Source organism: Taudactylus pleione, unplaced genomic scaffold (assembly GCF_031769625.1).
Source record: "Taudactylus pleione unplaced genomic scaffold, aTauple2 ptg000097l, whole genome shotgun sequence".
Classification (NCBI taxonomy): Eukaryota; Metazoa; Chordata; class Amphibia; order Anura; family Myobatrachidae; genus Taudactylus; species Taudactylus pleione.
The window spans coordinates 754,752-768,282 of NW_028284499.1; positions in this window are offsets into that span (position 1 = coordinate 754,752).

The window sequence follows — 13,531 nt, forward strand, 5'->3', positions numbered from 1 at the left end:
CATGAACTGAGTGTCTTAAAAAACAGTCCCCAGACAAGATACTGTGGTCTAGAGCAGCAGAAGCTGCATGGCAGGATTTAAGGCACAACATAAAAACAAATCTAATGTGGGAGATTGGTGCGCTCTCTTCCTCGGACTAATGACTGATAACAGGAGCAGCTTATTTATGAGGTCTCCACTTCTTCAATTTATTACCCCTAAAGTATATTTGTTAAGACTAAAATAAACTTGTGGCTATCTAAGTGAATTTCACATGAATTACTTAAACAATGTAATAATAAACGGTCATGCTCAAGTATATATCAAAAGTGCATTTAATAATTCATAATAAAATAAATGATCACAATGTGATAAGTATAAGAAATAGCAATGCTTGATGATCAAAATCTACATGCGAATGAGCTCAATATTCTAGTATGACTCCATAGTTTCTAATATGTGTATTAAGACAGGAACAGAAGGGTTGGGGGTGGGATAGGTGGGGATAAAAAAGGAAAAGATAAAAAGGAATTTTCCTTTTTAAAAAAAGAGTCCTTTAAAAAAAATGCGGCATGTGACCGTCGATAAGCCCCGCCCCCGCAATTTGCGCCACCCCCCTCCCTTAATTACACTTACCTGCAGTGATCGGTGCTCCGATGATGTCCTCTGTGGCTCCGGTCAGCTGACATCCCATCCTGCACTGGGACCCGGTCAGGTGACGACTGGGCCCCAGTTCAGGCTGGGAGACCAGCTGACCAGAGAAGAGACATCACTGGAGCACCAATCTCCAGTCCATGGACACAGGTAAGTTTTTTTTTTTTTTTTTACTAATTATTATTTATTTATTTTATACAGTATATCAGCGTGTGGTCTGTTTAGACCACACAGCTGATCACTGGGGCTGGCTCCGGGGTCTGCTCTGCCCGTTAGAGCAGAGCAGGAGTCCGGTAACCGGGGAAGACCCTGGAAAACGCCACCTCCAGGTGGCGTTATTATCACAGGGCTTTCCCCGGTATTTTTTTACAATTTATTTTTAGTAACTTTGGCCAGAACACATTTCCCATTACAATTATGTGAAATGCTATCTGATTGCTAAAAGTAAGTGATACTTAGGGGTTGGAGTAGAATTTTATGAATTCTACTCAAATTGCCCTTTAGTAGCTTTAGGTGATACTAAAATAATGTGAAAAGGGTGTGAAAACACCCTTTTCACTTTATTTTAGTAAAAATAATGTTAATAAATAGAGCCCTATATATCTTATATATATGCTGTTTGGTTAAAATAAGATGTCAGTATATAATTAAGGTAGAAATGTTTAATACTGTGTACACTGAACTCTTGCAGATGACCCTTGGGTTTGCCAGGCTTTGTAGAATGGATTTATTTCAGCGTTCATTTTAGGATATGATGAGAATGGATTGTTCTGGCCTGAACAGCCAGTTTTTCCTTTTAAGGGGGATGAATAACAGAGAAAGGAGGACTGGAGCTGACAGCTCTAGAGGTGATCTGTGTCAGAAAACATTGTGGCAGGTGGGCCCAGAGGGTTCCAATGACACAGGGCAGGGTCACACCTTTGGTGTGACATCTCATTATGATCGGTAATACTGGGTTTGGGATGCGCTTCGGGGTGGTGGTGGTGTTGTGGGATATAGGGGGTTGGATGATGGAGGGGGGGAAGGTGTGAGGACAGAAAAAGGAGGGAGGGGGAGAGAGAGAGGGGGGGGGTCCAGGTGTGGATGGTGCTGCACCATGCAGTAGGGGTACCTGATCTTACTATTGGATATATATGATAAGATTGGACGGTACGTACGCTCCTTGGTTGTGTGTGTATTGGTGGGGAGAGGGAGAAGGGAAAAAAATGGGGGGAGGTTGGGTGGAGCAGATGGCTGTGTGTTGTGGTGGATGTGTTGTGGTAGAACAGAAATACTGGAGGCTGGATGGATGGTGGAAGAAACAAATACATTTATTTGTATCTGTGTGTGCACATAGGGGGTGGTAGTTGCTCAGTAGGAGGCACAGTGCTCCTGGAAGATAAATGTCTCTTAGATGGTTCATGGCAGCACACACTGCCCAGTTGTTGGTGATTTGGGGTGACAGGGCGTATCCACAGTGTGGGGAGTAGGGTCAACCCTTTCAGGGGGCTCCTTGACATGTGGTCCTGGCTACTGCATGCTTCCCTGCTGGACCTATGGTCGACAGACTTCTGAACTGGGATGCCCTGTTTGAGCTGATCAGGGGTGCTCCCACTTTGCGGCATCCCGCACTGGTGAGGTTAATGAGTGCTGACCTACTGGTAGGTGCCCAGGTCCGTTGGTATGGGATCAGTTCTTCTCAAAGTCCAGTATGATGCCGCAGTGGGGGACATGCACTGTTTCACTGGCTCACGTCCGTGGATGTAGTGCAGGTGAAACCTGTGCTGCGTGCGGTGGTGTGATGAGCGCGTGCAGCGCTGTCGTCTGGCGCGTATTGACGCCGCTGGAGGTGGAGCGCCAATCAGCGGTGCTCCATCTCCATAGCAGTGCCCGGAACGGCCCGGGGGACAATGGAGCCAGGTGACCCCTTAAGGGCTGGAGCCCGGCGGCAAATGACTCCATTGTCTCCGGGAGTTCCGCCACTGATTGCAGTCACCTGTGTTAAACTAGTTAATTGAAGAGAAGGATTGACGACAATCATAAATTAAGAGGGAAGTCCAGGAGCAGAGCATTTTCTACCTGATGGAAAGGGTCATGTTGGAGAGTCTGGAAAATGACCTAGAATTCCAACCATTAATACTATATTGCCTTGCAGTCCTTGTAATTTGCTGAGCTTGAAGAACTCCAGCCAGGTGCAGATCGTGAGCTGAGCAGGTGGAGCTCTCATGCTCTGGGCACAGGCCAGGAATAAATTTTTTAATTCATTGACTGCTGTGGGACGTCCCTGAATAACAAGGCAACACTACCATGGTGGTACACAGAATGGCAACTTGCTAAATCAATTTATTGGTCCATCACAGGTGCTAATCAGGCCTAGAAAAATACACACACAAATTTTCCCAGCAAACTGCAAAGAACAAGCCAATGAGATTCTCATTCTACGTAATAATAGGAATGCAGAGATCTCAGGTATATATACTTTCAAACAGGTTGGGTATGGAATCCCGGAGGTCGGGATGCCTCTGGTTATGGGATGCCGCTGGTCATGGGATCCCGGGGGTCGGGATGCCGCTGGACAGTGGCATCCCAACAGTCAGAATCCCGACACCCTTAGGTAAGTAAGGTAAGACTAACTCTTACCCCTACCCCTAACTCTCCCTCCCCAGTGCCTAACCGTAACCTCCCCCCTTAGTGCCCAACCCTAACCTCACCCTTGCTGGTGCCTAACCCTAACCCTCCCCCTTAGTGACTAACCCTAACTTCCCCCCCGCCGGTACCTAACCCTAACCTCCCGTCTTAGTGCTTAACCCTAACCTCCCCCTGCCTGGTGCCTATGCCTAGCCTTCCCTCATACCCCCGATACTTACCTTCGAGATTCCGGCAGTCAGGATTCTGGTGCCAGTATTTCGACCTTCTGCATACCGCACGCCGGGATACCGACTACATCCCCTTGGAAGCATATGGTAAGTCACCAGCCACACCAAGGTGTCTCTGTTTTGGTGGTCCTATGGTAGTGCAATGTGTATAGTTGACAGGAATGGATTAACAAAGCTATGCTTTTCTCATGGACATCTATGAGCCCTGAGACGCAGGGCCGTAGCTAGGGTAGTGCGGCCAGTGCCATCGCACAGGGCACCACAGGTCAGGGGGCACTATTTGGGCCTGTCAAATTTCTGTTTATTATCATTCTTGCTTGTAGCTTCCTATTATTTCATCCACAGCATCTCCTGGCCTCTCCTGTCTCTTCCCTGGCCCTTCCCCATAAGGCCATGGCCCTTTTTTGGGTGCATTATGTCCCTTTGAAAAATGAGGGGGGCGCCAATGCTCTTTCTGGCACAGGGCACCAAAAAGTCTAGTTACAGCTCTGCTGAGACGTTGGGAGTCTGTGGGCATTATCCTTACAGTATGTCTGTATTCTGGATAAAAGGTGTGGGGATGAAAATAAGAACTTCTCTAGAGCCCTTTGTGTGAACCAGTGGTAACTACACTTTATCACCTACTTTGTCATAGTCACAAATCTGTAACTTTGCTGTTTATATGACTATACAGAGGCCTTTGTATATTTCAAGATGTCCTTGTGATTACAGCTCTCGTGAGACCCAGAGACATATGTTATAGTGAAATGAATTGCCATCTTTATTGCTTCTCTTGTAATTCCAGAACAAATTCTATGAATCTTTTCTTTACCACCCAGAGGTGACACACTGACCAAATATTTACATAGCCCTGAAAATAAAAATATACAGAAATATAAAGAAAGGAGACTTACAGTAGCACCTATATATCTTTATGATGTGTAATTCTCACCAGGCATGTCTGAAGCAGAGCAAACCAGTACATAGAGAAGACAAAGGTATATAACATGCAGTATTTCTACAATCCGCGCAAAGCAGAAAACATTGTGCAATACTTCATTTGAAAAAAAAAGTCACTTTTGTTAGGCATTAATTAGGGATGTGCAGGCTCGGATAGGTTCGAGTTTGCACGTGGAGTTCGGATTTTTCCCTCCAAAAAAACGGAACTCAGAACGAGGCAAAACGTCATCTTACATGGACGAACATCATCATTCCTGGTCTTTTGTCCAGGAATGATGATGTTCGTCCATGTAAGATGACGTTTTGCCTCGTTCTGAGTTCCGTTTTTTTGGAGGGAAAAATCCGAACTCCACGTGCAAACTCGAACCTATCCGAGCCTGCACATCCCTAGCATTAATACAGTAGGTATGAAATTGGGGGAAAATATTTCCTAGTAAGTTTTATTAAACGTTTGCCCTGGGACAGGGCCATCTTAACGTATAGGCAGGGCCCCATGCAGGGCCGGATTATAGGGATGGCTACAGGGGCAGTCGTCCCGGGCCCCCACACATAGTGGGCCCCCCATACTGTCCCCTGCCGGCCAACCCCTTCCCCAAGATTAACCTTTTTTTTTCTTATATCGGAGCCGCCTGCCGCGGCACACGATTAAGCTCCTCCCCCTCCTGCATTTGGCTCCGCCCCCTTCTGCTGCTGCTGGCCTGCTGCCTCTTAAGTAAGCAATAATGTTTATTATATGTGTGTGTGTCTATATATATATATATATATATATATCTATATATATAACACACACACATAGGCCTGCCCAGGGAGCTTCCACTAGGCAAACTTAGGCAGCTTCTTAGGGACGCCGATCACCCCCCCTTCATTTGCCGGGTGCCCGCTGAGATTGTGTTACCAGCGGGACCTGGCTCCTTCTCTACTTCATCCCCAACCCCCTCCCCCCCCAGCTCCCCAAGCGCCGGAGGACGGAGCTCACTCCTGAGCCCCGTCTTCCGGGTCCCAAAGTGCACTATGGGAGTGACGTCATGACGTCACTCCCATAGTTCCGAGGAGAGGGCGCCGGGGACGGATGGCAGCAGGCACTGGAGCGGGGTTTAAGGTGTTGCTTTTTTCTTTTATGTGTCTATGTATGTATGTATGTAATGTACGTGTGTGTGTGCGGGGGGTGCTTGTTATAGGGGCCGCATTACTGGGGACATTATAGGGGCTGCACTACTGGGGGCATTACAGGGGCCGCACTACAGGGGGCACTACAGGGGCCTTACTATTGGGGGCACTACTGGGGCCTTACTATTGGGGGCACTACTGGGGCCGCATTACTGGGGGCACTACAGGGGCCTCATTACTGGGGGTACTACAGGGGGCATTACCGGGGCGACACTAAAGGGCCTTACTATTGGGGGCACTACAGGGGCCTTACTATTGGGGGCACTACAGGGGGCATTACAGGGGCCGCATTACTGGGGGCACTACAGGGGGCATTACAGGGGCCTTACTATTGGGGGCACTACAGGGGCCGCATTACTGGGGGTACTACAGGGGGCATTACCGGGTCGGCACGACAGGGCCTTACTACATGGCCTTACTATTGAGGGCACTACAGGGGCCTTACTATTGGGGGCACTACAGAGGCCTTACTACTGGGGGCATCATATGGGGGCACTACAGGGGCCTTACTATTGGGGGCACTACAGGGGTCTTACTACTGGGGGCATCATATGGGGGCACTACAGGGGCCTTACTATTGGGGGCATCATATGGGGGCATTACAGGGGCCTTACTACTGGGGGCACTACAGGGGCCTTTGCTATTGGGGGCACTGCAGGGGGCATTACTACTGGGGGCATCATATGGGGGCACTACAGGGGCCACTACAGGGGTCTTACTACTGGGGGAATCATATGGGGGCACTACAGGGGCCTTACTATTAGGGGCACTACAGGGACCTTACCACTGGGGGAACTACAGGGGCATTTACTACTGGGGGCACTGCAGGGGCATTACTACTGGGAGCACTGCAGGGGGCATTACTACTGGGAGCAGTACTACAAGGGCCATTACTTTTAGGGGAATTAATACTACTGGGGGCACTGCATAAGGGGCACCATTACAAGTGGGCATTTAGTGTTTTAGGGGAACTACTACTGTGTTGGGGGGGGCTTAAAAATGTTGCTATGGGGCCCAAAAAGTTCTAGTTACCCCCCTGACACTGTGTGTGTTTGTGTATGTGTATATATATATATATATATATATATATATATATATGTGTGTGTGTGTCTGTGTATATATACATATTTCTGCCTGTGCCCCCCTCTTCATACTAATTTAGCCCCTCAGGTGAAAATGACTTTGCACAGGTGGATAAGTTTTGTGTTTTTATATATATATATATATATATATATATAAATTTTTAACACAAAACTCATCCGCCACGCCACCTGTGCAAAGTCATTTTCACCTGAGGGGCTAAATTAGTATGGAAGGGGAGCCTGGGGCGCATGCAGAAGTTTTTTGCCTAGAGTATCTAGAGTGTCTAGAGGTCTAGCACCGGCCCTGCCTGCCTGATACACATATATATGTGTATGTGTAAGTATATATTTATATATATATATATATATATATATATATAAACACAGCAGAATGGACGGCACTCATGAGACTAATAGAAATATAAATAAGACCATGACACCGGTCGGCGTCAGACTGCACGCCGACCGGTGTCATGGTCTTATTTATATTTCTATTAGTCTCATGAGTGCCGTCCATTCTGCTGTGTGTATGGATTTAAATAGGACAGGCACCAGGGCAGTTGTTTGAGGAAAGGAGTGCCGGTAACTTTGGACTATTTTATATATATATATATATATATATATATATATAGAGACAAATGAAAGATTAATCAAGCGCCACCTGGGTATAATCCATACAATAATACAACAGAACTAATACTCAATTACACTTTCCCATCTGGTACTGGGTGTCAGCTTAAAACAAGAGGTATGCACATAGCAGTGGTGAGCTGCTATTACATGAAAAGATATTAGACAGTAAACTTGGTGCAAAGCGACAATAGTGTTAATTTAATAAATAAATAAATATATAATTAGTCTGTAAAGTGTCAGTGCAAATAGATACGATAAAATAGGTAATGTGCATAAAGTGTCAGAGTAATATTGCAAATTAAATATTAAATTCATAGGTATATTCTCCTAGTGATGCATATAATAGATACTTTCAAACACAATATATGCAAAAGGGAAATAAAAAAAAAAAAAAAAATTTGGGATAAAGTGCCAAATGCTTATCTTATTTAAAATTTCCAGGCAAGTTCATATAGGGCAGGAGTGGAGCTTTCCAACGCGTTTCGTCCTTTATATAGACTTCTTCAAGGGTCTATATAAAGGACGAAACGCGTTGGGTAGCTTCACTCCTGCCCTATATGAACTTGCCGGGAAATTTTAAATAAGATTAGCATTTGGCACTTTATCCCAATTTTTTTTTCCCTTTTGCATCTGTGTTTGAAAGTACCTATTATATGCATCACTAGGAGAATATACCTATGAATTTTTTATCTACTATGCCCCTTATCCTTTGTGGTTTTAATATGTTTTTAGTTTAAATAAATTTTGTACCCTTTTTTTTATACTGAATATTTGCTCGCTCTATTTCTAACTTTAAAAGCTATTTAAACATGGAGGTTTAACAAGCACTTTACTATTGCACAGACACTTTACTATTACTCTTTGAAGGGTAATCATATTCCTGAGAATATTTCTGTTTGTTTGTATATAAAATATTTACCTCTTTAAATAAGGTTTTGGAGGTATATCAGTATTTAATATTTAATTTGCAATACTTTATGCACATTACCTATTTTATTGTATCTATTTGCACTGACACTTTGCAGACTAATTATATATTTATTTATTTATTAAATTAACACTATTGTCGCTTTGCACCAAGTTTACTGTCTAATATATATATATATATATATATATATATATTATACATATATATATATATATATATATATATATATATATATATTAGGGGTGAGCGGGTTCGGATTTCTGAAATCCGAACCCCCCCGAGCCCCCCCGATCCGAGTCAGATCCGAGTCAGGCTCGACTTTTCCCGCCTGACTTGGATTCTGAAATCGAGGCAAAACGTCATCATCCCGCCTTCCGAGTCTCGCGGGTTTTGGATCCTATATAAGGTACCCGCGTCGGCGCCATTTTCTCACTCGGCTGTGGACAGTGAAGAGGGAGGGTGGGAGTTAGGGCTGGCTGGGCTGTGTAGTGTAGTGTAGTGTAGTGCAGAGTAGTGTTGTGCTGTGCTGTGCTGCGCTGTGCTGCTGTTGTCCATAGGGGCTGTGTCCACTACTTCAAAGTCCATAGGGGCTAGCTGTGTTGTGCTGTGCTGCTGTTGTTAATAGGGGCTGTGTCCACTACTTCAAAGTCCATAGGGGCTGGCTGGACTGTGTTGTGCAGTCAGTTGTACATAGGGGCTGTGTCCACTCCAAAGTCCTGTGCAGTGTCCCAGTCCTAAAGGGGTGCTGTAGTGTTGTCCAGGGGGTGCTCTGTCCGTCAGGGGTGCTCCCCCAAGTGCTAAAAAAAAATAAAAAATTCTGTGTTTGTGAATTGTGTGCGCAGTAGCCGCACGTGCATCAACAAAGTAGTGCCAAGCGTGTGCCTGTGTCATAAGTAAAGGGCCGGCTGGCTTGACCTTTAAAGGTTGCTGTAACCCCCAAAGTACACTCCAAACCAAATAACAAAATATTTTCTGTGTTTGTGAATTGTGTGCGCAGTAGTCGCACGTGCATCAACAAAGTAGTGCCAAGCGTGCGCCTGTGTCATAAGTAAAGGGCCGGTTGGCTTGACCGTTAAAGGGTGCTGTAACCCCCAAAGTACACTCCAAACCAAATAACAAAATATTTTCTGTGTTTGTGAATTGTGTGCGCAGTAGCTGCACGTGCATCAACAAAGTAGTGCAAAGCGTGCGCCTGTGTCATAAGTAAAGGGCCGGCTGGCTTGACAGTTAAAGGGTGCTGTAACCCCCAAAGTACACTCCAAACCAAATAAAAAAATATTTTCTGTGTTTGTGAATTGTGTGCACTGTGGCTGCACGTGCATCAACAAAGGAGCAGTGCCAAGCGTGCGTCTGTGTCCCATAAGTAAAGAGCCGGCTGGCTCATTTCTTAAAGGGTGGTGTAACCCACAAAGTGCACTACTCTCCAGCAAAAATAAAAAAATATTTTCTGTGTTTGTGTGCGCCTTAGCCGCACGTATATATCAATATAACATAAATGGAGGACCAAACTTTCTCCGATAAAAATAAAATAGGGAAAGATCAAGAACCACTTCCTCCTAGTGCTGTTGCTGCTGCTGGGAGTTGTTCATCATCCCAGAGAGGAAGTAGGAACACCACTACTTTTACTAAACAATTGAACCTCCAACAGTCCCTAGCGATGAGGATGAAGTACGACAGCAGTCATCCTGAAGCAAAACGTATAACTGAGGCCTTGACTGCTATGTTGGTGTTAGACGTGCGTCCGGTATCCGCCATTAGTGCAGTGGGATTTAGACAATTGATGGAGGTAGTGTGTCCCCGGTTCCAAATCCCGTCTAGATTCCACCTGCATCCTCAAAGCAGCAGCGACAAGTGTGCGTCTGTCTGTTAAAGGGTGGTGTAACCCTCAAAGTGCGCTCCACAAACAATAAAAAAAAAATCTTCTTTTTTTTTCTGTCTTTGTGAATTGTGTGGGCTGTAGCCGCACTTGCATCCTCAAAGCAGCAGCGACAAGCGTGCGTCTGTCTGTTAAAGGGTGGTGTAACCCTCAAAGTGCTCCAAAAAATAAAAAACTATTTTTTTTATGTGTTTGTGACTTGTGTGCGATGTAGCTGCACGTGCATCAACACAGTAGCAGCGCCAAGCGTGCGCCTGTGTCATAAGTCAAGGGCCGGTTTGGACATCTGGTCCAGACTGAAGGACGTGCCAACAATTTCTGACAAGTCTACTGTCACTGCATATGATACTGTCCTCAAAGCAGCAGCGACAAGCGTGCGTCTGTCTGTTAAAGAGTGGTGTAACCCTCAAAGTGCGCTCCACAAACAATAAAAAAATTCTTCTTTTTTTTCTGTCTTTGTGAATTGTGTGGGCTGTAGCCGCACTTGCATCCTCAAAGCAGCAGCGACAAGCGTGCGTCTGTCTGTTAAAGGATTACATCGGTGACAGCATCCAAGTAGGCATGTCAGACAGTCCGTACCTGTACTGGCAGGAAAAAGAAGCAATTTGGAGGTCCCTGTACTAACTGACTCTATTTTACCTGAGTTGCCCCCCCTCCAGTGTGTACTCCAAAAGAGTGTTTAGTGCAGCCGGGAACCTTGTCAGCGAAAGGTGTAGGAGGTTGCTTCCACAAAATGTGGAGAAGATGATGTTCATAAAATGAATTATCAACTCTTCCAGGGAGACCAGCCTCCAGAACGTACAGAGGGACCTGTGGTTGTGGATTCCAGCGGGGACGAATTAATACTCTGTGAGGATGAGGATGTACACAACACTGAAGAGGGTGAGGAATCGGTGGATGAGGAGGATGAGGACGACATCTTGCCTCCGTAGAGCCAGTTTGTGCAGGGACAGATTAATTGCCAGCTTGTTTTGTGGGGGCCCAAACGAACCAATCATTTCAGCCACAGTCGTGTGGCAGACCCTGGCGCTGAAATGATTGGTTTGTTAAAGTGTGCATGTCCTGTTTATACAACATAAGGGTGGGTGGGAGGGCACAAGGACAATTCCATCTTGCACCTCTTTTTTTTCTTTGAATTATGTACTGTTTGGGGCCTAGTTTTTCAAACTGCCATCCTGTCTGCCACTGCAGTGTCACTCCTAGATGGACCACGTGTTTGTGCCGCCCACTCGTATCTCTTAGCATAGTCATCCAGCTACCTCGATGCAACCTTTTGGATATAAAAACACTATTGTGAGGTGTGAGGTGTTCAGAATAGACTGGAAATGAGTGGAAATTAAGGTTATTGAGGTTAATAATAGCATAGGAGCAGAAAAACCAACACATTCTGTGATTATTGCTGTTTTTATGCTTTTTAAAAAAAAAATACAGATCCAAAACACAAAACCCAGAACCCAAAACACGGAAGGGTGGTTTTGGCAAAACCAATCCAGATCCAAAACACGAAGAAAGATCCAGATCCAAAACCAAAACACGAAAAGTGGCCGGTGCACACCCCTAATATATATATATATATATATATATATATTATATATATACACACACACACGCGTATATCAGGCAGACATGGAGTGTGTGGCCGAATGCTCCGCTCATAGGGCAGCCAGCTGAGGGGTAGGTAGAGTCTGATGCTCCCCGGCTGTTCCGATTGTGTAATACACACATTCAGAGTGGCCAGACAGGATTCTCTACCTGCCTCCCAGCCTGCAGCTACAGAGCCATATTTAGTGGGTGAAGGCTCAATCCCCTGGGCACCTCTCTCCCAGGGTACCCCTATACTTCAATCACAGCTGCAGTGAAGAGCAGGAACTGCACTGCGAGCTGGAGAATGATGTGGAATCCATAGTCCACACTTTACATCATGGTTTTTTTATGTTTAACCATTGAATTTGATGAAAGTACCTATAAATCCAAAGGTTTAAATTAATTTACCGTTTAATTTTTGTATTCTCGTGAATGGGTGGGTAGGGGCCCCAGTGCATTGCTTTGCCCGGGGCCTACAGTGCTCTTAAGACAGCCCTGCTCTGGGGTCCTCGTATGTTCATTTTAATTGAGATATGATATGTTATCACATTTTACTTTGTGTTTATGTATGTTTTTAATTGTAATAAATAATTGGATCAGAATGTACTATTATAGGGGTATTCAATATGTTTCTGTGATGTTTTCGCTCGGATGACGTCATTTTCGCCAATTTTACTTTTACACCGTATTCAATTTCAAAACTTTTAGTCGGTGCGAAAAGTATATTGCATTCGACCCTGCGAAAAAGTATCACCAAGGAATGGGTGGCGAAAAAAAGTGCAGAATTGGGGTTTTGGAGTGAAACATTTCAGAAACCACCCTGCAACCTTCAGACAGTCCCCCAAAGGTAAACTGTGTCAAAACATTTTTAAAAAATACCTTTGAAGCCCCCCAAAAAAGCACTTTGATTTTGGGCGTGAAAAAAAAAATTGGGGGGTGCAAAGTTAAAAACTAGCAAACTACAATCTAGGGGGGTCCCCAAGTATGCCCCAGGTGTTTTTTTTATTGCAGGTGTTTGCGGCAGGTGGATTTTTCACATTTTTTTAAAACTTCACTTTAGCAACTTTTAAATATGCTCACCCCCATTTTCAGGTACCCAAAATTTGCTGGGACTACTTATTTTCTGCAAAAAAAACCTTCTAAATACTATTCCTCACCATCTTCCCAAATCCCCAAAATAGCAGCTATCGAGCCCGATTAAAGACCCCAAAAACCTTCAGCAGGGCTAATTGGGGGTATACAGAGGGATCCCCCATAGCAGAGCATCTTTTTGGGGGTGTTAGGGTGATTTCCCCAAAAATCAGCAGAGTTTTCGTTGATATCACTTTCGCCGGATGCCGTTTTCGATGATTTCATATTGAATACGGGTATAATCTGGGGGCGCGCGATACTTTTTCGCCGGCAAAAGCTCCGATGTGCGGCGAAAACTTCGACATGCATAGACGGCGAAGTTTACGTTTTATATTGAATACCCCTCTTAGTGCTTTTTGGCTTTTCTTTTCCATGTGATATCTTGTATTCTACGGCATCTGTTTACACTTCCTGTGGGTCTATGCATTTCTACATATATGTGAGTGAATTTGATATTGTCCACATTAATGAAACTTTGGCTTAAATTATACTATTGGTAATTCCCAATCCACACTCATTTGTTTTCATTGAACGGTGAGTGCATTGGTATTTCTACAAACGATATAGGATAAAACAATATTACATAATTTTTTTGTTCTTTTCCTTATTTCATACCATGTTTGATCTCCTGGGAGCTCCACATTCCCCTTTAGATGGAGTCATTATTGGAACAAAATATGAACTTAAAGACAATGGGTCTGAT